This window comes from Carettochelys insculpta, chromosome 5, assembly GCF_033958435.1.
Source record: "Carettochelys insculpta isolate YL-2023 chromosome 5, ASM3395843v1, whole genome shotgun sequence".
NCBI classification, from domain to species: domain Eukaryota; kingdom Metazoa; phylum Chordata; order Testudines; family Carettochelyidae; genus Carettochelys; species Carettochelys insculpta.
In genome coordinates this window covers 128269663-128295081 of record NC_134141.1, presented here as the reverse complement: position 1 = coordinate 128295081, position 25419 = coordinate 128269663, and the positions used below count along the sequence as shown (strand labels likewise).

General features: G+C 59.1%; 1 protein-coding gene across 3 annotated transcripts in view; it reads right to left on the bottom strand.

Annotated features, from left to right (window-relative positions):
* Positions 1–24145, bottom strand: part of RUSC2 (RUN and SH3 domain containing 2) — a 63515-nt gene extending 39370 nt beyond the window's left edge. Inside the window, exon 1 of one of the 3 annotated variants that reach the window (XM_074995898.1) lies at positions 23952–24145. The gene's annotated coding sequence lies outside the window, so the exon portion shown is untranslated. Of the gene's footprint in view, positions 1–14251; positions 14358–23951 lie in introns of those variants that run through there. The other 2 variants (XM_074995900.1, XM_074995899.1) reach the window with 2 other exon arrangements.
* Between the last annotated feature and the right edge of the window lie 1274 nt (positions 24146–25419).

Genomic DNA, 25419 nt, shown 5'->3' with positions numbered 1-25419 from the left:
GGTATGTCTTTACTGACTGGGGGGTCAGCGCGCCACGACCGAACTTCCGGGGATTGATTTTGCCACGTGTGTGAAGATGCGGCAAAATGGATCTCTCTGGGCTTGGCCATCAACTCTGGTACTCCACGCCGACACACAGAGTAAAGGACGTCGACGTGAGCCCGGAGAGGCCCAGTCTACACTGGGGAGAAAGTCGATCCTGGTACGTCGATTCTAGCCATGCAAATGGCGAGGCTAGAACTGCCTAGCTGGAACTGACTTTGATCCCTAGTGTAGACGAGCCCGGCATTTCTGAGATCTGGGTTCGAATGTGTGAGCCTTTGTTCAGCCCATTCTCCTGGCTGGGGCTGAGCTCACACCTCCCATTGTGAAGCTCAGTGCTGAAACGTTTTCTAATACAGCTACAGAGCTGAAATCTAGAACTTTCCTTACAAACACGATACAGACGAGTGCGTAGCACACACAGATTCTGGGCACCCTCCGCTCTCATGAGGCACCTCACACGGTCCCCAGCACAATATTTGGCGCCAATAGATACACTGGGCACATAAAATGGCTTCCAGACCCAATATAAAAACCCAGTCACGTGACGTCCCCCCAGAATCCCACCACTGCACCTCAGGTGCGGGGTCCAGCCCAGCACCCCCCATCCTCCCAGTCCTGAGGCACACGTGCCCCTGGGAGGCAGCGCATTCCCAACCTGCAGCCCTTCTCACTCTGCCCCAGAGCACCGGCGCACTCGGCCTGCCCCAGCCCTGCCCTCCTTGCCCAGGGCCCCCACAGAACGGGAGGTGCCCTATGGAAACCGGCCTCTGGCAGTCCCCTGGAGTGAGCAGCCCCAGAGTGCTCGACCAAGCTTAGCAAACAGGCTTGGGGCTGAGAGTTTGGGACGTGGGCACAGCCACTGAGGTCTGCAACCCCTGTAGCCACAGGCCACTGCAACCCCGTGGGCACAGCCTTCCACCGCACCAACCATGGGCACAGCCACCTTCTACCGCACCCCTCATGGGCACCACCACCATCCACTGCACCCCTCTGGGGCACAACCACCTTCCACCGCACCCCTCATGGGCACCACCACCATCCACTGCACCCCTCATGGGCACAACCACCTTCCACCACATTAACCATGGGCACAACAACGTTCCACTGCACCCCTCGTGGGCACAGCCTTCCACCACACCGACGACGGACACTTCACTCTTCCACTGCATCACCTCAGCCCCATGAGAACAACTTTCCACAGCACCACCTCCCCACATGGGCAGTGCCTTCCTGGGCACCAACCTTGGGCACAACCAACTTCCACCCTACCTCCCATGGGCACAACAACCTTCCACTGCACCACCTCCCCACATGGGCACAGCCTTCCACCGCTGGCCCATGAGAACAACTTTCCAATACACCCCCAATGGGCACAAACTTCCAACAAGCCCGCTTTGAGTACAACCTTCCACAGCACCCACCCCACCCCGACCATGGACACAGCCTTCCACTGCACAGCCCGCAGGCGCAGCTTTCCACCTTATCCCCCGACAGGTACAGCCTTCCACTGCACCCCCACTGGCACAAACTGCCAATGCATCCCCCACAGGCACAGCCTTCCATCTGTAATAGAGCGGGGTTTCTGGGCACAGCTTGAGAAATCAATCCAGGGCACCTTTGCTTAAAATTCAGGCCACTCACAGGCCCAGGCTGGGATTTCCTTCTCACTAAGGCAAATCCAACCAGCCACCACCACACCTCTGCCAGCCCTACTGGCCAGCCAGAGCCACACAAGCAAACCCACAGACTTCCCAGCTGCTGCACCAGCCCAGAGCAAGAACCCCCGAATTCAGGTGAGAGGTTCTTAACCCTGTTCCCCCAACTCCACACAGATTCTTCCAGGCCCCAAAGGTCAAGCCACAGTCACAGGTCACCATATACCTGGATCTTACCCAAAACAACACGCCCAAACCCAGATCCTTCAGATCTAAATATCTAAAGGTTTATTAACAAAAAAAAAAAAAAAAAAGAACAGGGTTAGAGAGAAGAATTCCTAAAGCAATACTTTGCATACATCAAGGTCAGTTACTGATGCGAGTCAGCCATGTTATTTGCTGTTTCTTGAAAGTCTCTCAAAGTCCATTTCAGGTCACATAGTTTTAGTTACTGGAGAAATATAGATCCGGCCCACTGGGGTCCGCGTGCTGGGACACGGACCCTTGGAAAGGGACAACAGCTTCTCTCCCCAAGGTGCACGCTACTAAGACCACCTCATGGTTCTCTCTTGTCCCCCAGGGATCCCGCCCCTTCTTCTTCTTCTTCCAATTAGGCCCTTGAGGGTCTGCCCCACCCAACCCAGGGGAGCTGTTGTGGCAAAATGCCATTGGTCACTGGCTTGGCACCTCGCCCCAGTCATTTACATGGCAGGTGGGACATTGTCTGAGCATCCAGTTTCAATTCCTCGGCTCAGCCCAGGTCACCTGACCAGTGGCCTGAATCCCACTGGTAAGTCCCAAGCCTCTGGGATGTGGATTCAACATCTGAGCACCGGCTTCCCACCTCATTGCTCAGCCCAATGTCCTGGCTGGGCTGAGTTCTCACCTCCCATTGTGAAGCTGAGCTGAGCGTTTTCTAACCCAGCTACAGAGCTAAAATCTAGAACCTTACCCACATACATGACACAGACACACAAGCACCACGCACAGACTCAGGGCACCCTCAGCTTTCATGAGACACCTCACACACCCCAGCACAATATTTGGGGCCAATAGATATACTGGGCACACAAATGGCTTCCGTATCTGATATAAAACTCCAGCCATGTGACATCACCACATCCCTTGTGGGCCAACCTTTCACCGCACTCCCCACGGATTTCAGGATTCTGACACAAGGCAGAGAGGTGAGCAGTAACATACAGACCCTGGCTTCCAGAAGAGCAGGCTGCAGCTCCCTGACAGAACTGCTGGGCAGGACCCCCTAGGAAGCTGACATGCAGGGGAAAGGAGCTCAGGAGAACTGGCAGTATTTTAAAGAGGTCTTACCGAAGACACTGGAACAAACCATCCCAGTGCGCAGTAAGAAAAGCAAACGCAGAAAGCAGCCAGCTTGGCTTACCAGGGAAATCCTTGGGGAGCTTAAACTCAAAAAAAGGATGTGTATAAGAAGTGGCAACTTGGAGAGATGACTAAGGAGGAGGATAAATCTATGGCTGGAGAATGCCCGGCAGTAGTCAGAAAAGCAAAAGCACAATTGGAACTGCATCTGACAAGGGATGTGAAGGGCAACAAGAAGGGTTTCTACAGATTTGTTAACAATAAGAGAATGATCATGGAGGATGTGGGGCCCTTACTGGATGAGGGAGGTAACCTGGTGACAGATTAGGTGAGAAAGGCTGAAGTACTCAATGCTTTTTTTTGCCTCCGTCTTCACAGACAAGGTCAGCTCCCAGACTATGGCACTAGGCAATGCACTATGGGAAGCAGGTGGGCAGCCCTCGGTGGGGAAAGTACAGGTTAAGGGCTATTTAAAAGCTAGATGTACACAAATCCATGGGTCCAGATTTAATTCATCCAAGGGCACTGAGGGAATTGGCAGATGTCGCTGCAGTGTCTTTGGCTACTACCTTTGAAAACTCGTGGAGATTGGGAGAGGTCCCAGATGATTGGGAAAAGGTAAATATGGTGCCCATCTTTAAAAAGGGAAAGAAGGACAATCCAGGGAACTACAGACCAGTCAGCCTCACCTCAATCCCTGAAAAATCATGGAGGGACTCCTCAAGGAATCCATTTTTGAGCATTCGGAAGAGGGGAAAGTGATCAAAAGTAGCCAACATGGATTCACCAGGGGCAAGTCCTGCCTGACCAATCTGATTAGCTTCTATGACGAGGTAACCGGCTCTGTGCACATGAGGAAGTCAGTGGATGTGATATACCTTGACTTCAGCAAAGCTTTTGATACGGTCTCCCACAACATTCTCGCCCATGAGTTAAGGAAATATGGATTGGACACACAGACTGTAAGATGGAAAGAAAGCTGGCTAGATGGTCAGGCCCAGTGGGTAGTGGTCAATGGCTCAATGTCTGGTTGGCGGTCGGTTTCAAGTGGAGTGCCTCAAGGATCGGTTCTAGGGCCAGCATTGTTCAACATCTTTATTAATGACCTGGATGAAGGGATGGATTGCACCCTCAGCAAATTTGCAGATGACACTAAGTTAAGTGGTCAGGTAGATATATTGGTGGATAGGAATAGGGTCCAGAGTAAACTAGACAAATTAGAGGATCGGGCCAAAAGAAATTTGATGAGGTTCAACAAGGACAAGTGCAGAGTTAACAAGTGTCCTGCACTTGGGACGGAAGAATCCCAGGCATTGTTACAGGCTGGGGACCAACTGGCTAAGCATCCTAGAATCCTCAAGGAGCTGATAGAAGAAGTATCTGAGCCTTTAGCAATCATTTTTGGTAAATCGTGGGAGACGGGAGAGATTCCAGAAGACTGGAAAAGGGCAAATATAGTACCCATTTATAAAAAGGGGAACAAGAATAACCCGGGAAACTACAGGCCAGTCAGCTTAACTTCTGTGCCAGGAAAGACAATGGAGCAGATAATTAAAGAAATCATCTGCAAGCAATTGGAAGGTGGTAAGGTGATAGGGAACAGCCAGCATGGTATTGTTAAAAACAGATCATGTCAAACCAATCTAATAACTTTCTTTGATAGAATAACGAGCCTTGTGGATAAGGGAGAAGCGGTGGGTGTGGTATACCTAGACTTCAGTAAAGCATTTGACACGGTCTCACATAATATACTTATCAATAAACTACACAAATACAACTTAGATGGGGCTACTATAAGGTGGGTGAACAACTGGCTGGATAACCGCACCCAGAGAGTAGTTATTAATGGTTTTCAATCCTGCTGGAAAAGTATAACTAGTGGGGTTCCGCAGGGGTCTGTTTTAGGACTGGTTCTGTTCAATATCTTCATCAACGATTTAGATATTGACATAGAAAGTACACTTGTTAAGTTTGCAGATGATACCAAGCTGGGAGGGGTTGCAACTTCTTTGGAGGATAGAGTCATAATTCGAAAGGATCTGGATAAACTGGAGAAATGGGCTGAGGTAAACAGGATGAAGTTTAATAAGGACAAATGCAAAGTGCTCCACTTAGGAAGGAACAATCAGTGTCACACATACAGAATGGGAAAGGACTGCCTAGGAATGAGTGCAGCAGAAAGGGATCTAGGGGTTATAGTGGACCACAAGCTAAATATGAGTCAACAGTGTGATGCTGTTGCAAAAAAAGGCAAACATGATTCTAGGATGCATTAACAGGTGTGTTGTGAACAAGACACGAGAAGTCCTTCTCCCGCTCTACTCTGCGCTGGTTAGGCCTCAGCTGGAGTATTGTGTCCAGTTCTGGGCACCGCAGTTCAGGAAGGATGTGGAGAAATTGGAGAGGGTCCAGAGGAGAGCAACGAGAATGATCAAAGGTCTAGAGAACATGACCTATGAAGAAAGGCTGAAAGAATTGGGCTTGTTTAGTTTGGAAAAGAGAAGATTGAGGGGGGACATGATAGCAGTTTTCAGGTATCTAAAAGGGTGTCATAAGGCAGAGGGAGGGAACTTGTTCTTCCTTGCCTCTGAGGATAGAACAAGAGGCAATGGACTTCAACTGCAGCAGGGGAGGTTCAGGTTGGACATTAGGAAAAAGTTCCTAACTGTCAGGGTGATCAAACACTGGAACGAATTGCCAAGGGAGGTGGTAGAATCTCCATCACTGGAGATATTTAAGAAGAGGTTAGATAGTTGGCTTTCAGGGATGGTCTAGAAAGTGCTTGGTCCTGCCATGAGGGCAGGGGGCTGGACTCGATGGCCTCTCGAGGTCCCTTCCAGTCCTACTCTTCTACGATTCTATGATTCTAAGTGCAGCAGAAAAGGACCTGGGGATTACAGTGGATGAGAGGCTGGAGATGAGTCAACAGTGTGTCCTTGAAGACAAGAAGGCTAATGGCATGTTGGGGTGCATTAGAAGGAGCATTTCCAGCAGATCTAGAGAAGTTATTGTTCCCCTCTACTTGGCACTGGTAAGGCCACATCTGGAGTATTGCGTCCAGTTCTGGGACTCCCATTATAGAAGGATATGGATATATCGGAGCGGGTTCATCAGAGGGCAATGAAAATGATTAAGGGGCTGGAGCACAAGACCTATGCAGAGAGGCTGAGAGATCTGGGTTTATTTAGTTTGCAGAAGACTGAGGGGTGATTTGATAGCAGCCTTCAACTTCCTCAAGGGGGCTCTAAAGAGGCTGGAGAGAGGCTGTTCTCAGTGGTGTCAGACGGCAGAACAAGGAGCAATGGTCTGAAGTTACAGAGGGAGAGGTGTAGGCTGGATATTGGGACAACTTTCCCCAGGAGGGAGGTGAAGCTCTGGGATGTGTCACAGAGAGAGGTGGTGGAATCTCCACCCCTAGAGGTTTTTATCTCCCTTTGATGTGACTGGATTTTTATACTGGGTCTGGAAGCCATTTCAATGCTCAGTTTGGCTAATGGCCCCTAATATTGTGCTGTGTGGTGGGGGTGGGGGTGGGGGCGGGGGGCGGGGGCGGGGGCATGTGAACTGTCTAATGAAAGTTGATGGTGCCCTGAATCTGTGTGTGCTACTTATATGTCTGTATCATGTATGTGGGTAAAGTTAGAGATTTTACTCTGTAGCTGTGTTAGAAAACGTTTCAGCGCTGAGCTTCACAAGGGGAGGTGTGAACTCAGCCCCAGCCAGGATGAACGGACTATAAACAAAGGCTCAGACAGTCAAATCCACAGCTTAGAGGCTTGGGACGTGTCAATGGGATGCAGCCCACTGGCCAGGTGACCTGGGCTGGGCCAAAGGAACAGGCCCATTTCAAAACCAAAAAGTCCTGTGGCACCTATAGACTATAGACCTATAGTCTGTGCTCATGAAAGCTCATGCTCAAAACTTTTCTGTTAGTCTATAAGGTGCCACAGGACCCTTCGTTGCTGTTACAGATCCAGACTAACACGGCTACCCCTCCGGTACAGACCAACAGACTCACACGGCTTCCTCTCTGTCACAGGCCCATTTCAGGAGTGTGAGGCTGTCCAGAGAAGTGATTGTTCCTCTTTATTTGGCTTTGGTGAGGCTGCATCTGGAGTACTGTGTCCAGTTCTGGGCCCCCAGTTATAGGAAGGATGTGGATACACTGGAGAGGGTCCAGCGGAGGACAACCAAAATAATTACGGGGCTGGAGCATATGACCTATGAAGAAAGGTTGAAGGAATTGGGACTCTTTAGTCTGCAGAAGAGAAGACTGAGGGGGGACTTGATAACAGCCTTCAACTTACTGAAGGGAGGCTGGAGAGAGGCTGTTCACAGTGGTCACGGATGGCAGAACGCGGAACAACGGTCTCAAGTTGTGGTTGGGAAGGTCCAGGTTGAACATTAGGAAAAACTTTTTCACTAGGAGGGTGGTGAAGCATTGGAATGGGCTACCCAGGGAAGTGGTAGAGTCTCCATCCCTGGAGGTGTTTAAGTCTCGCCTCGACAAAGCCCTGGCAGGGCTGATCTGATGGGTTTGGTCCTGCTTAGAGCAGGGGGCTGAACTCGATGGCTTTTTTAGGTCTCTTCCAGCTGTATTGTTCTATGATTCTATGATTCCTGGGATTCATCCAATGGCCGTTTGCCACAACAGTCCACCTGAGTCAGGTGGGGGCGACCCTCCAGGGACTACGGGAAGAAGAAAGGGCTTGGTCCCTGGACAGAAGAGAGAATAACGGTGTGAACTCATCAGGGTCTATCTTGGATCTGTTGGTCTCCAAGGGTCCATGTCCAGCACGTGGACCCCAGCGGGCTGGATCCACAATGCGCCAATGACTGAATCCATGTAAGCAAAATGAACATTCAGAGACTCTCAAGAATCAGCAAATAACATCGCTGGCTGCACCAGTATTTAGGACTGATGTGTGTAAAGTGTCACTTTAACAATCCTTCTCTCTAACCCTGGTCTTTCTTTTTTGTTAATAAATCTTTAGATCTAAAGGATTGGTGAGTGTGCTGTTTGGGTAGGATCCAAGTATATATTAGAACATAAGAACGGCCATCACTGCGTCAGACCAAAGGTCCATCCAGCCCAGCATCCGTCTGCCGACAGTGGCCGGTGCCAGGTGCCCAGAGGGGGTGGCCCAAAGACAATGATCAAGTGACTTGTTTCCTGCCGTCCATCTCCAGCCTCTGCAAACAGAGGCCAGGGACACCATTCCTACCCCTGGCTAACAGCCAGTGATGGACCATGAATTTATCCAGCTCTTCTTTCAACTCTCTTACAGTCCTGGCCTTCAACAGCCTCCTCTGGCAAGCAGTTCCACAGGCTGACTGTGCGCTGCGTGAGAAAGAACTTTCTGTTATTAGTTTTAATCCTGCTGCCCATTAATTGCACTGGGCGTCCTCCAGTTCTTATATTAGGGGAACAAGTAAATAACTTCTCTTTGCCCACCCTCTCCACACGGCTCAGGATTTCATTCACCTCCATCCTATCCCCTCCGTCTCCTCTTTTCTAAACTGAAAAGTCCCAGCCTCTTTAACCTCTCCTGACATGGGACCCGTTCCAAACCCCGAATCGTTTTAGTTGCCCTTTTCGGAACCTTTTCTAATGCCAAAATATCTTGTGTGAGGTGAGGAGACCACATCTGCACACAGTACTCAAGATGTGGCCGTACCATCGTTTTATAAAGGGGCAGTAAAATACTCTGTGTCTTATTTTCTATCCCTTTTAAAATAATTCCTAACATCCTGTTTGCTTTTTTGACTGCCGCTGCGCACTGTGTGGATGTTTTCAGAGAACTATCCAGGTTAACCCCAAGATCTCTTTCCTGACTTGTTGTAGCTAAATTAGCCCTGATCATATTGTATGTATACTTGGAGTTGTGCCCATGGGGGATGTGGTGACCGAGGTCTGAGGCTGGGCCCTTTGGGTCTGGAAGAATCTGTGTGGTGTTTGATGAAACAGGTGTAACACCCTCCCACCTGAATTTGGGGGTTGCCGGTCTGGGCTGGTGCAGCAGCTGGGAAGTCTGTGGGTTTGCTCGTGTGGCTCTGGCTGGCCAGTGGGGCTGGCAGAGGTGCTGTGGTGGCTGGTTGGATTTGCCTTAAGGAGGATGAAATCCCAGCCTGAGGCGTGAGTAGCCCAAATTCTGAGCAGAGGTGCCCTGGATTGATTTCTCTAGCTGTGCCCAGAGCCCCGTCCTATTGCCGTTCTGGCTTGACATAGTCCTGACTGGGATGATTTAGATGAGAGCTGATCCTGCTTTAGACAGGGGGCTTGACTGTGTGACCTCCTGAGTTCCCTTCCAGCCCTAGGTGTCTATGATAACCTTCCACCGCACCCCCCTGCCAGGGGCACAGCCTTCCATTGCACCCCCCCGGTGGGTACAGCCTTCCACTGCACCCCCCCAATGGGTACAGCCTTCCACTGCACCCCCCCTGCCATGGGCACAGCCTTCCACCGCACCCCCCCGGTGGGCACAGCCTTCCACCACACCCCCCCAATGGGCACAGCCTTCCACCGCACCCCCCCGGTGGGTACAGCCTTCCACCGCACCAACCTTGGGCACAGCTTTCCACCGCACCCCCCCCCATGGGCACAGCCTTCCACCGCACCAACCTTGGGCACAGCTTTCCATCGCACCTCCCCCCACAGGCATAACAACCTTCCACCGTACCCCCCCCCGCCCAAGGGCTGAGCGTTCCGCTGTTCCCCCCATGGGCACAGCACCCTTCCACCGCACCCCACTGTGGGCACAGCACCCTTCCACCACTCCCTGCATGGGTACAACCTTCCAGTGCAACCCGCAGCACAACCTTCCAGTGCGCCTCTCCCGGCACAACCTTCCAGTGCAACCCACAGCACAACCTTCCAGTGCGCCTCCCCCGGCGCAACCTTCCAGTGCAACCCACAGCACAACCTTCCAGTGCGCCTCCCCCAGCACAGCCTTCCAGTGCAACCCACAGCACAACCTTCCAGTCCGCCTCCCCCAAGCACAAACTTCCACTGCACCCCCCAGGTACAACCTTCCACTGCACCCCCACCCCGGCACAACCTTCCCCTGCACCCCCCCCAGCACAACCTTTCAGTGCACCCCCCCGGCACAACCTTTCAGTGCACCTCCCCCCAGCACAACCTTCCAGTGCGCCTCCCCCGGCACAGCCTTCCAGTGCAACCCACAGCACAACCTTCCAGTGCGCCTCCCCCAGCACAACCTTCCAGTGCACCTCCCCCGGCACAGCCTTCCAGTGCAACCCACAGCACAACCTTCCAGTGCGCCTCCCCCGGCACAGCCTTCCAGTGCAACCCACAGCACAACCTTCCAGTCCGCCTCCCCCAAGCACAAACTTCCACTGCACCCCCCAGGTACAACCTTCCACTGCACCCCCACCCCGGCACAACCTTCCCCTGCACCCCCCCCCAGCACAACCTTTCAGTGCACCCCCCCCGGCACAACCTTTCAGTGCGCCTCCCCCCAGCACAACCTTCCAGTGCGCCTCCCCCCAGCACAACCTTCCAGTGCACCCCCCCGGCACAACCTTCCAGTGCGCCTCCCCCCAGCACAACCTTCCAGTGCGCCTCCCCCCAGCACAACCTTCCAGTGCGCCTCCCCCCGGCACAACCTTTCAGTGCACCCCCCCGACACAACCTTCCAGTGCGCCTCCCCCTAGCACAACCTTTCAATGCGCCTCCCCCAGGCACAACCTTTCAGTGCACCCCCCCGGCACAACCTTCCAGTGCGCCTCCCCCCGGCACAACCTTCCAGTGCACCTCCCCCCAGCACAACCTTCCAGTGCGCCTCCGCCCAGCACAACCTTCCAGTGCGCCCCCCCAGGCACAACCTTCCACTGCACCCCCCCAGGCACAACCTTTCAGTGCACCCCCCCGGCACAACCTTCCAGTGCGCCTCCCCCCGGCACAACCTTCCAGTGCACCCCCCCCCGGCACAACCTTCCACTGCACCTCCCCCCGGCACAACCTTCCAGTGCGCCCCCCCGGCACAACCTTCCAGTGCGCCTCCCCCCGGCACAACCTTCCAGTGCACCCCCCCCGGCACAACCTTCCAGTGCAACCCACAGCACAACCTTCCAGTGCGCCTCCCCCAGGCACAAACTTCCACTGCACCCCCCAGGTACAACCTTCCAGTGCGCCTCGCCCCGGCACAACCTTCCATTGCACCCCCCCCGGCACAACCTTTCTGTGCACCCCCCCCAGGCACAACCTTCCAGTGCGCCCCCCCCCCCAGGCACAACCTTCCACTGCACCTCCCCCCGGCACAACCTTCCACTGCACCCCCCCAGGCACAACCTTCCAGTGCGCCTCCCCCCGGCACAACCTTCCACTGCACCCCCCAGCACAACCTTTCAGTGCGCCTCCCCCAGGCACAACCTTTCAGTGCACCCCCCCGGCACAACCTTCCAGTGCGCCTCGCCCCAGCACAACCTTTCAGTGCACCCCCCCGGCACAACCTTCCAGTGCGCCTCCCCCCAGCACAACCTTTCAATGCGCCTCCCCCAGGCACAACCTTCCAGTGCACCCCCCCGGCACAACCTTCCAGTGCGCCTCCCCCCGGCACAACCTTCCAGTGCGCCTCTGCCCAGCACAACCTTCCAGTGTGCCCCCCCAGGCACAACCTTCCACGGCACCCCCCCAGGCACAACCTTTCAGTGCACCCCCCCAGCACAACCTTCCAGTGCGCCTCCCCCCGGCACAACCTTCCAGTGCACCCCCCCCCGGCACAACCTTCCACTGCACCTCCCCCCGGCACAACCTTCCAGTGCACCCCCCCGGCACAACCTTCCAGTGCGCCTCCCCCCGGCACAACCTTCCAGTGCACCCCCCCCCGGCACAACCTTCCAGTGCAACCCACAGCACAACCTTCCAGTGCGCCTCCCCCAGGCACAAACTTGCACTGCACCCCCCAGGTACAACCTTCCAGTGCGCCTCGCCCCGGCACAACCTTCCATTGCACCCCCCCCCCCGGCACAACCTTCCAGTGTGCCTCCCCCCAGCACAACCTTTCTGTGCACCCCCCCCGGCACAACCTTCCAGTGCGCCCCCCCCCAGGCACAACCTTCCACTGCACCTCCCCCCGGCACAACCTTCCAGTGCGCCCCCCAAGGCACAACCTTCCACTGCACCCTCCCAGGCACAACCTTTCAGTGCACCCCCCCAGGCACAACCTTCCAGTGCGCCTCCCCCCGGCACAAAATTCCACTGCACCCCCCAGCACAACCTTTCAGTGCGCCTCCCCCAGGCACCACCTTTCAGTGCACCCCCCCGGCACAACCTTCCAGTGCGCCTCCCCCCAGCACAACCTTTAGTGCACCCCCCCCCGGCACAACCTTCCAGTGCAACCCCCCCCCCCCCGGCACAACCTTCCACTGCACCTCCCCCCGGCACAACCTTCCAGTGCGCCCCCCCAGGCACAACCGTTCAGTGCGCCTCCCCCCAGGCACAACCTTCCACTGCACCCCCCCAGGCACAACCTTTCAGTGCGCCTCCCCCAGGCACAAACTTCCACTGCACCCCCCAGGCACAACCTTTCAGTGCGCCTCCCCCCAGGCACAACCTTCCAGTGCGCCTCCCCCAGCACAACCTTCCAGTGCGCCTCCCCCGGCACAGCCTTCCAGTGCAACCCACAGCACAACCTTCCAGTGCGCCTCCCCCAGGCACAAACTTCCACTGCACCCCCCAGGTACAACCTTCCAGTGCGCCTCGCCCCAGCACAACCTTTCAGTGCACCCCCCCAGGCACAACCTTCCAGTGCGCCCCCCCCCCCAGGCACAACCTTCCACTGCACCTCCCCCTGGCACAACCTTCCAGTGCGCCCCCCCAGGCACAATCTTCCACTGCACCCCCCCAGGCACAACCTTTCAGTGCACCCCCCCGGCACAACCTTCCACTGCACCCCCCCAGGCACAACCTTCCACTGCACCCCCCCAGCACAACCTTCCAGTGCGCCCCCCCCGGCACAACCTTTCAGTGCGCCCCCCCGGCACAACCTTCCAGTGCGCCCCCCAGGCACAACCTTCCAGTGCGCCCCCCCCGGCACAACCTTCCAGTGCGCCTCCCCCCGGCACAACCTTCCAGTGCGCCCCCCCCAGGCACAACCCTCCAGTGCGCCTCCCCCCAGCACAACCTTCCAGTGCGCCTCCCCCGGCACAACCTTCCAGTGTGCCTCCCCCTGGCACAACCTTTCAGTGCACCCCCCCGGCACAACCTTCCAGTGCGCCCCCCCCAGCACAACCTTCCAGTGCACCCCCCAGGCACAACCTTCCAGTGCGCCTCCCCCCAGCACAACCTTCCAGTGCGCCTCCCCCCAGGCACAACCTTTCAGTGCAACCTGCAGCACAACCTTCCAGTGCACCCCCCAGGCACAACCTACCAGACGCCCCCCAGCACCACCTGCCTGTGCGCACGCACACACACGCGCACGCACACACACACGCACGCACACACCTCTAGGCAGGACCTGCTCCCTTTCGTACCCTCAGCCCCTCCCCTCCACTGCTCCCCTGCCCCCCCCATCACCTGCCTCCAGCCCCTTTCACCGCATCCGCGTCTCCCGGCCGTGGCTGGGGCATGCGGCCAGGAAAGGGTGGGGCACAGCCCCTGCCCCCAGCGCCGCCCCCCCCCGACGGGCCAGGCCGTGCGCTGCCAGCCTCCCTGCTCGCAATGAGGTGCTGACAGCCCCTTTTCCCACCCAGAGAGCAGCTACCGATGGGCCCGGGCGTCCAACGCCCCCCGGCAGCACCACGGCCCCGCCCGCAGAGCTGGTGTGCTCCTTTCGCAGGCTCCGGCGCGCCCCTGCCACCCCCCGTGTGCCATCCCCTCCCCGCCCTGCAGAGCAGCCCCCGCCCTCCCCCAGTCCTTTGTCTCCGGGCTGCTCCGGGGAGGGCAGCTGCCAGGCCGATTTCCCGCAGCACGGGGCACACCATGGGGAGCAGCCTGACTGCAGCACGCAGAGGGCACTGCCAGGGCACAGCACCGCTCGCCTCTGCGGGGCCGACAGCCGGCTGTGTCCCAGCTCCAGCGAGCACTGGCGCCGCACCGCAGCCCGCCCTCTCCCCGGGCCAGCACCGCGGGCACCTCGGGCTCCCAGCTGGAGCTGCCCGAAGGCCACGCACAAAGAGACGGGCCGCAGGCGGGGAACGGCCCGTCCTAAAAGCACCCACCAGCCCAGCGCCTCGGCTCCCTCGCTCACCTTCCCAGGAGCCACCGGACCGGGGACAGCGCTGGGGCCAGACTCCAGCAGGGCGTCAGCGCTCCGGGCGTAGCGGGCACAGGCAGGCAAGTCACATTGTGCTACGGCTCCAGCCCTGGCAATGCAGAGGGGCTGCGCAATCCCAGCTCCAGGCTGCTGCTGCTGCTGCTGCTGTGACGTTTCGCTGTGCGAAGGACCAGACATGCCCACTGCTCCGGCTCACCCGGTCCCCGCGGGAGAGGGGGAGGGGAGTGCAGGGAACCAGGCAGGCGGAAGATGGAGGAATGGGGCTGGGCACAGCTGAGAGATGAGGGAGCAGCAGCCGGGCGTCCCCTGCAGCCTCCTGCTCCCCGCTGAAGCCCCTGCAGTGACACTTGCTGCAGCTCCTGCTCTGGGCAGCTCGCCCGCCTCCTCCTTCCCTTGGCAACCAAGCCAAGGGAGCTGCGTTTAGCAGAGCCGCTCCCCGGCAGCCACAGCCCGCAGAGGAGACGCTGTCTGCCCCCCGCATGCAGCAGGCCCACAGCAGGCTGACAGGAAAGATCTGGGGCTCTGCAGGGCCTCTTAGCCCAAAGGCCCTCCTTGAAATGCAGCCACCTCTGGGGTGGGGAGCAGCAGCCAGGTGCACAGCCGGGGCAGGCATCAGGCTGCCGAGGTTCGAGCTGAGATCCGGGGCAAATCGAACCACAACGGAACTGGCTGCTGCCTAAGGCGGGGGCAGGATCCCTGGCTGCCCGTAGCCAGGCCACCCGTCGCTAGCCCAGAGGCCAGGCCCACAGCAGCACAGCTGCCCCTCTGCATGCTGGGTCAGGCCATCTCCTCCTCGGGGGGAGGCCTGTGCTGTGGGGCCAGCGGCACTGCCCAGCGGGTTGGCGCATGCCTGTTGCTGGGCAGTGCCGCGGGGAAACAGGAGGAGGTGGGCGCAGCCGAGAGTGCCAGCCGCTCCCCCGGGGCAGCCAGCAACGGGCTCGGCCTGCTCAGCGCCAGGCTGCACGCTCACCCCTGGGCCGCTGACCCCACGGAGCTGCACCGGCCCCAGGGCCAGGCGCCTGCGGAGCTGGCATGGCAGGAGTCAGGTGGGACCCAGCCCAGGGCCGTGCACAGCCCTGGCAGGGCCCCTGGCATCGGCATCGAAACTGCGCAGCTCTTACACTGGGAGGGGCAGCACATGGGCCCCAGCTCTCGGAGCCGGGCAGCCAGACAGAGAGGGTTTCCCAAGGACCAGGCTGGGAGCCCCTCCGCACCGCTCGCACGGCTGCAGGGCCTGGCCCGGCCTCTCACCGCTCGCACATCTGCAGGGCCTGGCCTGGCCTGGCCTCTCACAGCTTGCACAGATGCAGGGCCTGGCCTGCCCTCTCACCACTCGCACAGATGCAAGCATTGCCCTCTCACCGCTTGCACAGCTGTGGGGCCTCGCCTGGGCCCTGGCTGCTCACACGGCATGACAGGAGATGGCCACTCAGTCAGTCCCCATCCATCTCAGGAGCAGGGCCTGGCCATCTCCTCCCCAGCGGCACGTCCTTCTACAGGCCAAGGGGGAGCGGAGCTCTCCCAGCCGGTGCCTGTGCAGGCTCCCAGCCCCTAGCGAGACACCTGCTAGCAAAGGCCCATGGGCGGGCGCTGCATGTTTCGGGGTGAGGGGCTGGCAGGTCGGGGGCAGAGGGCTGGGCCTGCTGGGCTCTCAGCCTGCCCATCAGCCCGGCTGCACTGGCCGACGTGGGGGTCCACTGAGGACGGCTCCGCTGGGACAGGAGCCAAGCTGAGACCCAGCCTGGCCCAGTTCTGCCCCACAGCAAGGACTCCCCAGGAGCCCCAGCCGGGAGCTGCCTCCTTCCCGGCCAACAGGGGAAGGGGAGGCTCAGGGCCCTGTCCCTGCCCACAGTCACGCGGCACCAACCCGTAGGTTAACCCTACTCAGGCAGAGTCCCCGAGGGGCTGCGATGGATGGAGGGAGGGGGCATGCCACACTGACTCCAGAAACTAACCTAACCCCGCCAGCCTGGGGCCTCGGATGCAGCTCTTCTGGAGCCCCACGCCCCTCTGAGGGCAGCCAGGCTCAGAGCAAAGGACTCGTTACCACAGCCTGCCTCTACCCCCCCACCAGCAGCAGCAGCACAGCCCCACAGGCAAGACAGGAGCCCCAGGGAGCCCTGTGGCCCAGCCCGCTATTCTTCAGCAGGCTTTGCACAGAGGTCATCCCCGTGGGCAGGGGCGGGTCAGGCGATGGACCTCCGGCACCCAAGTGCAGCTGCTGCAGAGCTGCCCAGGTGGGCGGTGGAAAGGAAACGTCTCACGCTGAAATCCCACACGGCTATCCAAGCTGCGGTCTGCCCTCCCTCCCCGGATGCACGCTGAGCACCAGAAACGAGAGGAGCACATGTGCCTTCACACCCTCCCCGCTACTGCAGTCAGCTTTGTTCCAAGGACGCCCTGCGAGGGATCATTTGAAAACACCCACTTTGCTAAGGGTCCTGATCAAGTGTGCGTGGCTATCGCCTGGGAAGGGACACAAGGCCACTGTGTGCTGTGACCAGTGTGTGCTCCAGCCGGAGGCTGGCACCCAAGTCTGTCTGAACAAAGGAACGTGTGTTCTGCTCCAGTCGCGTTTCAGAAGCACACGCGGCTGCTGAGCAGGAAGGGAAGCACAGGGAGCGCCAACCAGCCAGAAGAAATGCAGCAGGGAGCATCCTTCCCCAGGGACGTTTTGTCCCCTACTGCCCAGTTGGAAGGGTTCTTTCAAGCAGGGGAGTGAAACCTTGGGACAAACAACCAACCTCCTGCCTCGTTCTCTGCCCCAGCAGGGACAAAAGAAGCCGCTCATGGGCACAGAGAGGAGGCCTGCCCTCAGAAGTGCGTTTGGTCGGACTGCCGAAAACATGTGGCTAGAAAGGGTGGCATTTAACACAGCTTGTCACGCCAGGCAGGCACTGGCAGCCTGTTAGCTGTATGCTTTCTGTAACCACTTCTGACTTTTACACCTCATTTCTTGAGCTCACTTAATATTTCCCCCTTCGTCGTTAACACACTTGTTTTACTGAATCCAGGGTGTTTACACCAGTGCCAGGGAAACTCCACGTGGGGTGGCAAGTTATCTGCACATTAGTCCTTTCAACAAAATAATGGGCCCCCGATAGCTCATAGCGTGCAGAAGAGGGCTGGGCAAGACAAGACACATGTCTCGGGGAAGACCAAATCTAAGTGTGCGTTGGGGTCACACCACGGCTGGTGAGTCCAGAGAACAACACACGCAGGAAGGCTATTTGTGAGCAGCCCACGTGCGAGTGCTGTCAGCAAGGCACTGTAAGTCATGCTAGGGCGCAGGGCCAGGTGACACAGTTGCTCATTAGTCTGAATTGTACCCAGAGCGCCCCTTGCTGCCTACCAGCCATGCCGCCCCCCTGCTCTAACCACAGCTCCCAACCAGGAGCAGAGCGGGTCCTGCTGCTGACTCACAGAGGCAGGTGGCAGTCTGCCTGCGGGTGCCAGAGATGTGCCAAACGACATAAACGTAACATGGCCCATGGTAAAGGGATCAACAACCGGCTGAGGGGTCTTAAAGTGTCACTGTAAGTGGGGGCCGCCTGGGGCGTCCAGGACCAAGCGTCAGCCCCCGGCATTTAACATTTTTATCAATGGCCAGACACACAAAACCAGGACTAGAGCTAAGAATTTGTCATGGACCTTTTCAGAGAACCTCCCAGACAGCCACAGGCCAGAAAGAGAAAGTCACAGAAGCCCAGGCCTGGCCAGTCTGGCCAAAACAGGCAGCAGCGGGGACCCCAGCTCGGCATTTCTGGGTCTCCCACAGCCCCCTGCTGCCCCTGGCTGGGAGGTCCCAGGCCCGTGCAACAGCTGGGAGCTCTGGGGTGCTGCTCCTGTCAGAGCTCAGAGCCCGAGTCCCTCAAGCACCTGTGGTAGCTCGGAGCTCTGGGGCATCTCTGCCACCTGCATCAGTTCAGAACTGCGGGGTCTGTGGCATCCCAGGGCTGCGTGGCACCCCCACGCTCGTGGCAGGTCAGCGCATGAGTCCCTGACAAGGCAGCTCCCAGTCCCACAGGCAGTGGGGAAAGCCCACAGCTCCCTGCAGCCGTGGGCTCAAGCCCCAGATCCCACGACCTCTGCAAGCCCATGACAGAAGCGTAGCTGCATGCAAACACCAGGGGAGAGGGAAGAGCAACGCGCCCAGGCACTAGCACAGAGCACTCTGGAGCACTGGGTACCTGGGCCCGAGCCAGCCACGTGCCGCTATGTGTTCAAAAGCGGCGGAGCGTAGCGCTCCCGGCCCAAAGGCGCAGGCCAGACTTGCAGGGACAATGGCCTCCCCTGGGAAGCAGTGACTCAGCAAGATTGGGGGCCATGGGGGAAAAGCAGCTAAACGTGGGCACCCGGTGCGCTGCCGGGGCCAAAAGGCTGATGCGACCCTGGGATGCATCAACAGGGGGATCTTGGGAACCAGCAGAAAGGGGATTTTCCCTGTGCCTTTGGCATGGGGACGACCACTGCTGGGAACCTGGGCCAGTCTGCACCCGCCATGCAGGTGGGACGTTGCTGTACTCAGGAGGTTCAGAGAAGAGCCATCAGCCTGACGATAGGGCTGGAGACCTGCCTTGCAGCAAAGGGCTCCCAGGGCTGAATCTACTCCCTGAACAAAGAACATTCAGGGGAGACATGGGGAACCCTGGATTTATCACCAGGCTCTGGTGCTGACTCGGGGGGGGCCACAGGCCACTGGAGTGGGCCCACCGTGGCCCCCTCTTCCCAGAACTGCCTCGGGGAAGGCGCAGGGAGCCACTGGGAGGAACATCTGCACTCAGGCTCTAGAGCAGACCGGGTCCTACCCGTCAGCTCCAGCGGCTCCCAGCAGACGCAGGCACTCACAGGACATGCCAGGGCGCCTGCGGGGGCAGGTGGTATTGAAGAGCGTCTCTGCAGTGCAGGGCAGCCCGTCGCAGCCAGTGGGACAAGCTCTCCCGAGTAGGCAGCCGGCAGCCAGCCCAGCGCAAGGGCCAGATTTACTCTGACGTCTGTGTCTTCGGAGAAGGAGTCAAACCCAAGGAGAAGTCCTGGGCCGCCACACAGCCCCCCAGAAGTTCTGGAGCACAAGCGTCCGTGGGCACAGACCCGCTTCGTCGGACGCCAGATAAGGAGTCGCCAGCCTGAAAAACTACTGGGAAACTGGGCAAGTGAATGAGTGACTTGGTGGGGGTTTCCGTCAGCCCCTCCCCGTGGCTGGGCCCGCTAGCCGCTGCAGAGGGGCAGGCCAGGCGCAGGTCACACGCTGCAATGGGACCTGCCCAGAGTTTACCAGGTTGGCCATGGCGTTGCCTAGCCCAGGGGCCGTGCTTCTCCCACGGGGCAGCAATTTGGCATCAGGACAATCCAGACACTCAGGCCCAGGAGTCCGACCCCCAAACCACCACGAGACCCTCTTGGAAACCTCAAGACTTTTCAACATCAGAAATGTTTGGTTCTTGTTATTTTCCCACTGGGGAGGGAGCCCTGGGGGTTGGGTGACCTGACAGCTAGTGTGTAAAATAGGGGTGGGGTGGGGTGGGGGACACAGGCCCCTGTGTAGGGCAAAGCCCCAAATGTCAGTGCAGTCCCTGTACCGGTTTGGGAGGTTTCCTTTGTAACCATCTGGGTTGAAAGCGACTGAGATTCTGCTATAATCCCCTGACTCCAGGAGCTGGGGCTGCAGGACTGCAGGGTCATGGTGAAATCTCACCAACTGCATGACCGTCCCTCAGACCCAAAGCAGGCTCCCCCGCAGCTGTACACACAGCCCACCCCTCCATGCCCCCCGGACAGCCCCCCTCAGCACTGCCATGGAGTGGTGCTGTGTGGGGACCCAGACAAAGTTCTGCAGGAGAAGATGCAGCTGCCTTCTATATTCCTTTTGCCATGTGGCCCACCACCCACAGGCTGCCCAGCACGGGGCCTGGAAGCCTCAGAGCTCTGCCTGCCTCGCTGCGTCACCAGGCCTGTGTCCTGCCTTCTCTCAACCACGCTTGCCGGGGCGAGGAAGGGGACAACTGCCCCAGGGCCTGGTGATTCTAAAGTCCCCGGGGTCCTGGCTGCTGCTGCTGTCCTGGCAGCACCCAGAGTCCCAAGCCCTTTAAATGACTGCCAGAGCACGGGGGTGGGGGAGAGGGGGGTCCCGGCAGTGTGGAGGGCTGGTTCACCCAGCCCCACCCCTTCTGCCTGAGGCCTCACCCCTGCACACGCCTCACCCCAGAGCCCAGCGATGCTGTGGGCTCCCCGGTGACAAGCAAACAGCTGATGGGCAGGCTAGGCCATGCAACAGCAAACTGCCTGTGGGCACACATCTGTGCTACAGAGCCACATGCCTGGACCCAGAGCACACAGGTAGCACAAACAGAACTGACCCTACCCTCTTTGGCCGGTGAAACAGCAGCGGCGACGGGATGGCTAACAGTAACTACCATGGCAAACAAGGTCGCATCAGAGGTAAAATGGAAAGAACCAGTCACTTAGCCAGGTTAGACGACCTGCTGCAATACCACCTGAATCACCCGAGCAGCTGGCTGGGGAGACAGCCGAGCCATTAACTATTATCATCGGGAAGACAGGTGTGATTCCAGAAGACCAGGAATGGCCATATATGGTGCCCAGCTCTAAAAAGGGCAATAAGGACAGCCCAGGGGATTACAGACCAGTCAGCTTAACTTCAGTACTCAGAGCAAATAACTCAGCAATCGGTTTGCAAACACCTAGAAGAGAACCAGGCAATAAGAGCCAGCGTGGATCTGTCCAGAGCAAAGCACGTCCAACCAGCCAGGGAGCTTTCTCTGACAGGGTAACAAGCCTTGTCGATGGGCAGGGGGTTGGGGGAAGGGTAGACTGGTACATCTTGACTTCAGGAAGCCTTTTGATAGTGTCTCCCACGACCTTCTCTTCAACAAGCTACGGAAACGCAACCTAAATGGAGCTCCCATAAGGCGGGGGACAACTCTGCCCAGAAGGTAGTTATCGGTGGTTCCCAGTTACGCGGCAAAGGCAGAACAAGTGGCATTCTAAAGGATCTGTCCAGGGCCCCGTTCTGTTCAATATCTTTATATGTGATTTGGACAATGGCCAGAGAAGGCACTTCCACCGTATGCAGACGGTACTGAGCTGGGAGGGCCGGCCAGCCCTTCAGAGACAGGACTCACATTCAAACAAGCTGGAGAAATGGTCTGAGGTAAACAAGCATCAACCAAGCCCCTCTAGCTTCCACTAGTTATGGGGCCTGCACGAGCCAGACTCCCAGGAGCCGCAGGCGGGTGGCTGCTAACAGAGCAAGAAGGCTGCCCTGCGGCGAGATTGGCAGCGGAAGGAGAGCCCCGTCCGAGGAGCGGCGTGACACTGCCCCAGCGGTCAGTAACAGCGAAGCTAGGCTGCCGGTACAGGCCTAGAAGCCAGGGCTGGTTATCCCGCACCCAGCCACACCCCAGCAGACAGGTGTCTGCCATGTACTTCCAGCTCAGCCGGCCCCTGGCTGAACTTCACACGCACGGGCCCTGAACCCTTTTACCACCACCAACGAGCTGGTCTGGGGCGTGGCACAGGAAGTGCCGACACTCCCCCTACCCCCACAGAGCCCCCCGCAACACGTGCCCAAAGGCTGGCCTGTCCAGGCTGACGAGCAGGCCCCGCTGTGCTTGCACAGGCCCGCTTGCAGCCTGCTCACTCATGCACAAGTGCAGCCCGCAGACGACACGCCCAGCATGCAGTGGGGACCAGGAATCACTGCAGCCTGCTGTGGGAAAGGCAGCCAGCGCCAGGGAGGTGGCCCCCCTGCCCTCTGCTCCATGCGTGTCTGGCTAGCCAGGGTATGCAGAGCTCCAACAGCTGCTACACAGAAAGGGTCAGGGCGGGGACAGAAAGTCCCACCCTTCAGGGTCTAGCCCTGTCTCTAAGTACTGGGGCTTGGGGGAGACCCCAAATGGGGGACAGACTGTCTCAAGTCCTCAGCTGCTGGGCTCTGGTCCCTTCCTCCAAAGCACTGGGGGCCGTGCTGCCCGACAGGCCCGAGCTGGGGCACCCGGGCCCAATCCTGACTAGAAATGCCCACCTGTCATGTCTGAGCTCGGAAATGAACCCAGCTCGTTTGGGGCAGCGGCCTCGCTCTTGGACCCGGGGCCAGGGGGCCCCTGTGAGCTGCTGCTTCTTCGGGAGGCTGAGCAGCAAGGGCACCAGCTCCCCGAGGCCCTGCCGGGGCCCACATCCGGCAGCCTGGCGGCTGTCTTGCAATGCTCGCCAGGGCTTGCCCGTCTGCAACAACTCTAGCCGAGGGCAGGCTGGGAGCGTTATTTTTAACGCTTGGTCACAGCTCCTGGAGGCAGCCGGGGAAGGGCTAGAACCAGAATAGCATCCTGTGGGCCCTATTTATACAGCCACTGCCAGCGGAGCAGGGCCCAGCCCAAAGCCTGGGTGGGGGGTGAGCACTGAGCACCTCTGTGCAAGGCTTTGGCGTTTGCTGGCCCTCCCGATGCATCCTGTGCTGCGGCAGGTCTCCAGGCCCTGCGGTGGGGAGCAGGGGTCCCAGCTGGGGCAGGACAGCAGCCCCTGTGGGCAGGTGATGGGAGGAAGGTGGAGGGCAGGGGAGAGTGGGCCCGGGCACTGTGCAGGCAGTGTGACCGGAGATGGGATGGGGAGGCGCAGGCTGCTAAATGGGGAGCAGGACGGTGTTCCACCCACAAGCTGCACGGTGCGGGCAGAGGCCGCCCTGGCAGCCCCAGAGCTGGGGTGTCGCCCCCAGGGCCAGCAGCCCCCACAAGCACCTCCCTTGCGAGACCCGCTGGAGGCAGTGGGAAAAGGGAACCTCGCAGACACCCTATGGGAAACGGGAGCTGGTGGGTGGGGCAGGGGGATTTCTCTGGGGTCAGCTGCAGCGACTACTGGTGCCAGGCCTAGAACTCCTCCATCAACCCCCTCGCCCCGGCCAGCCCCACCCCAAAGGGGCCTGCTGCAGTCTGTCCATCCGTCTCTCTCAGCGGAATCCCACCCGTGGCACGACGGGCAGGCGGGAACGCAGAGACATGAGCCAGGCTGGCAAGGCCAGGATCCGAGCTCCACTGCAGCAGGCAGCACACACAGGGCAGCCAGGCCTGGACTCTTCAGTGCAGCTGGAGCAGAGCCAAACGCACAGGGCTGGGCACATCCAGGGCCCCCCCCCCCCACACACACACATAGCGCTGGGCACAGCCAGGGACCACCTCCCCCCACACACAGCGCTGGGCACAGCCAGGGACACCCCCTCCCACACACACACACACACAGCGCTGGGCACGGCCAGGGACCACCCCCCCCCCACACACACACACAGCGCTGGGCACAGCCAGGGACTACCCCCCCCCACACACACACAGCGCTGGGCACATCCAGGGACACCCCCTCCCACACACAGACACACAGCGCTGGGCACAGCCGGGGACACCCCCTCCCACACACACACACACACAGCGCTGGGCACATCCAGGGACACCCCCTCCCACACACACACACACAGCGCTGGGCACAGCCGGGGACCCCCCCCCCCACACACACACAGCGCTGGGCACAGCCGAGGACCCCCCCACCGCGCCGCGCCGCGCTGCGCTGCGCTGCGCCCAAGGCTGGGCACATCCAGGGACCCCCCGACACCCACACCCCGCGCTCCCTCCCCGCGGGGACCCGGCGAGCTCCGGCGCTCAGCTCCTACCTGCCGGGCGGGCGGCGAACAGGCGGCGCTGCGAGCGGCCGGGCGCCTCTGGGCCAGGGCCGGGCTGAGCTGAGCTGAGCGCGGCTCCCGCGCCTGGGCCCGGGCCTGTCCCTGTCCCCGTCCCCGTCCCCGTCCCCGTCCGTGTCCTGCAGCGGCGCCGCCGCTCGGCCGAGGCGCTCCAGAAACGCAGCTCGGGTTACCAGCCTCCCCCCGGCTGCGCCGCCCCTCCCAGCCGCGCAGCACCCGGCGGCGGGACCCTAGAGCCGCGCGCTCCCAGCGCCGGGCGGGACCCCGGGAGCGCATCGAGCGCAGCCCCAGCCCCGGCCAGGCCCGTGTCCCGCCGCGAGGCCCGCACCGCTGGGGAGGGAGCTCCCCGGGCAAGGCACTCCAGAGCTCCTGCTGCTTTCCCACCCCTAACCTCACGCCAGCCGCCTGGACCCCCGAGCGCAGCCTCCCGCCGGCCTCTGCAGAGCCCCCTGCAGGAACCTGGAGGCTGCTATCAAATCGCCCCTCAGTCTTCTCTGCTGTAAACTAAACGAGCCCGAATCCCTCAGCCTCTCCCCATAGGCCTTGTGCTCCAGCCCCCGACTCGTTTCTGTTACCCTCCCCTGAACCGGCTCCAATGGGTCCCATCCTCTCTGTACTGCCAGTGCAGAGTAGGGGAATAATCACTTCTCCACTGGAAAGTATCGGAGGAGTAGCCCTGTTAGTCTGGATCTGTAACAGCAACGAAGGGTCCTGTGGCACCTTATAGACTAACAGAAAAGTTTTGAGCATGAGCTTTCGTGAGCACAGACTCACTTCATCAGATGCTGCAAATGGAAGTTTCTCCACTGGAAATGCTCCTCCTAATACACCCCAATGTGCCATTAGCCTTCTTGGCTACCAGGACACACTGCTGGCTCATCTCCAGCCTCTCATCCACTGTAATCCCCAGGTCCTTTTCTGCTGCACTGCTGCTCAGCCAGTGGGTCCCCAGCCCGTAACAATGCCTGGGATTCTTCCGTCCCAAGTGCAGGACACTTGTTAACTCTGCACTTGCCCTTTTGAACCTCATCAGATTTCTTCTGGCCCAATCCTCCAATTTGTCTAGGTCACTCTGGACCCTACCCCTACCCTCCAACGTACCTACCTGTCCCTCAACTTAGCATCATCCGCAGATTTGCTGAGGGTGCAATCCATCCCCTCATCCAGGTCATTAATAAAGATGTTAAACAATAGCGGCCCTAGAACCAGTCCTTGGGGCACCCCACTTGAAACCAACCACCAGCCAGACATTGAGCCATTGACCACTACTCACTGGGCCTGACTGTCAAGCCAGCTTTCTATCCATCTTACAGTCCATGGATCCAATTCATCCCTCCCTAACTTATGGGCAAGAATGTAGTGGGAGACCGTATCAAAAGCTTTGCTGAAGTCAAGGTGTATCACACCCACTGACTTCCCCACATCCACAGAGCTGGTTACC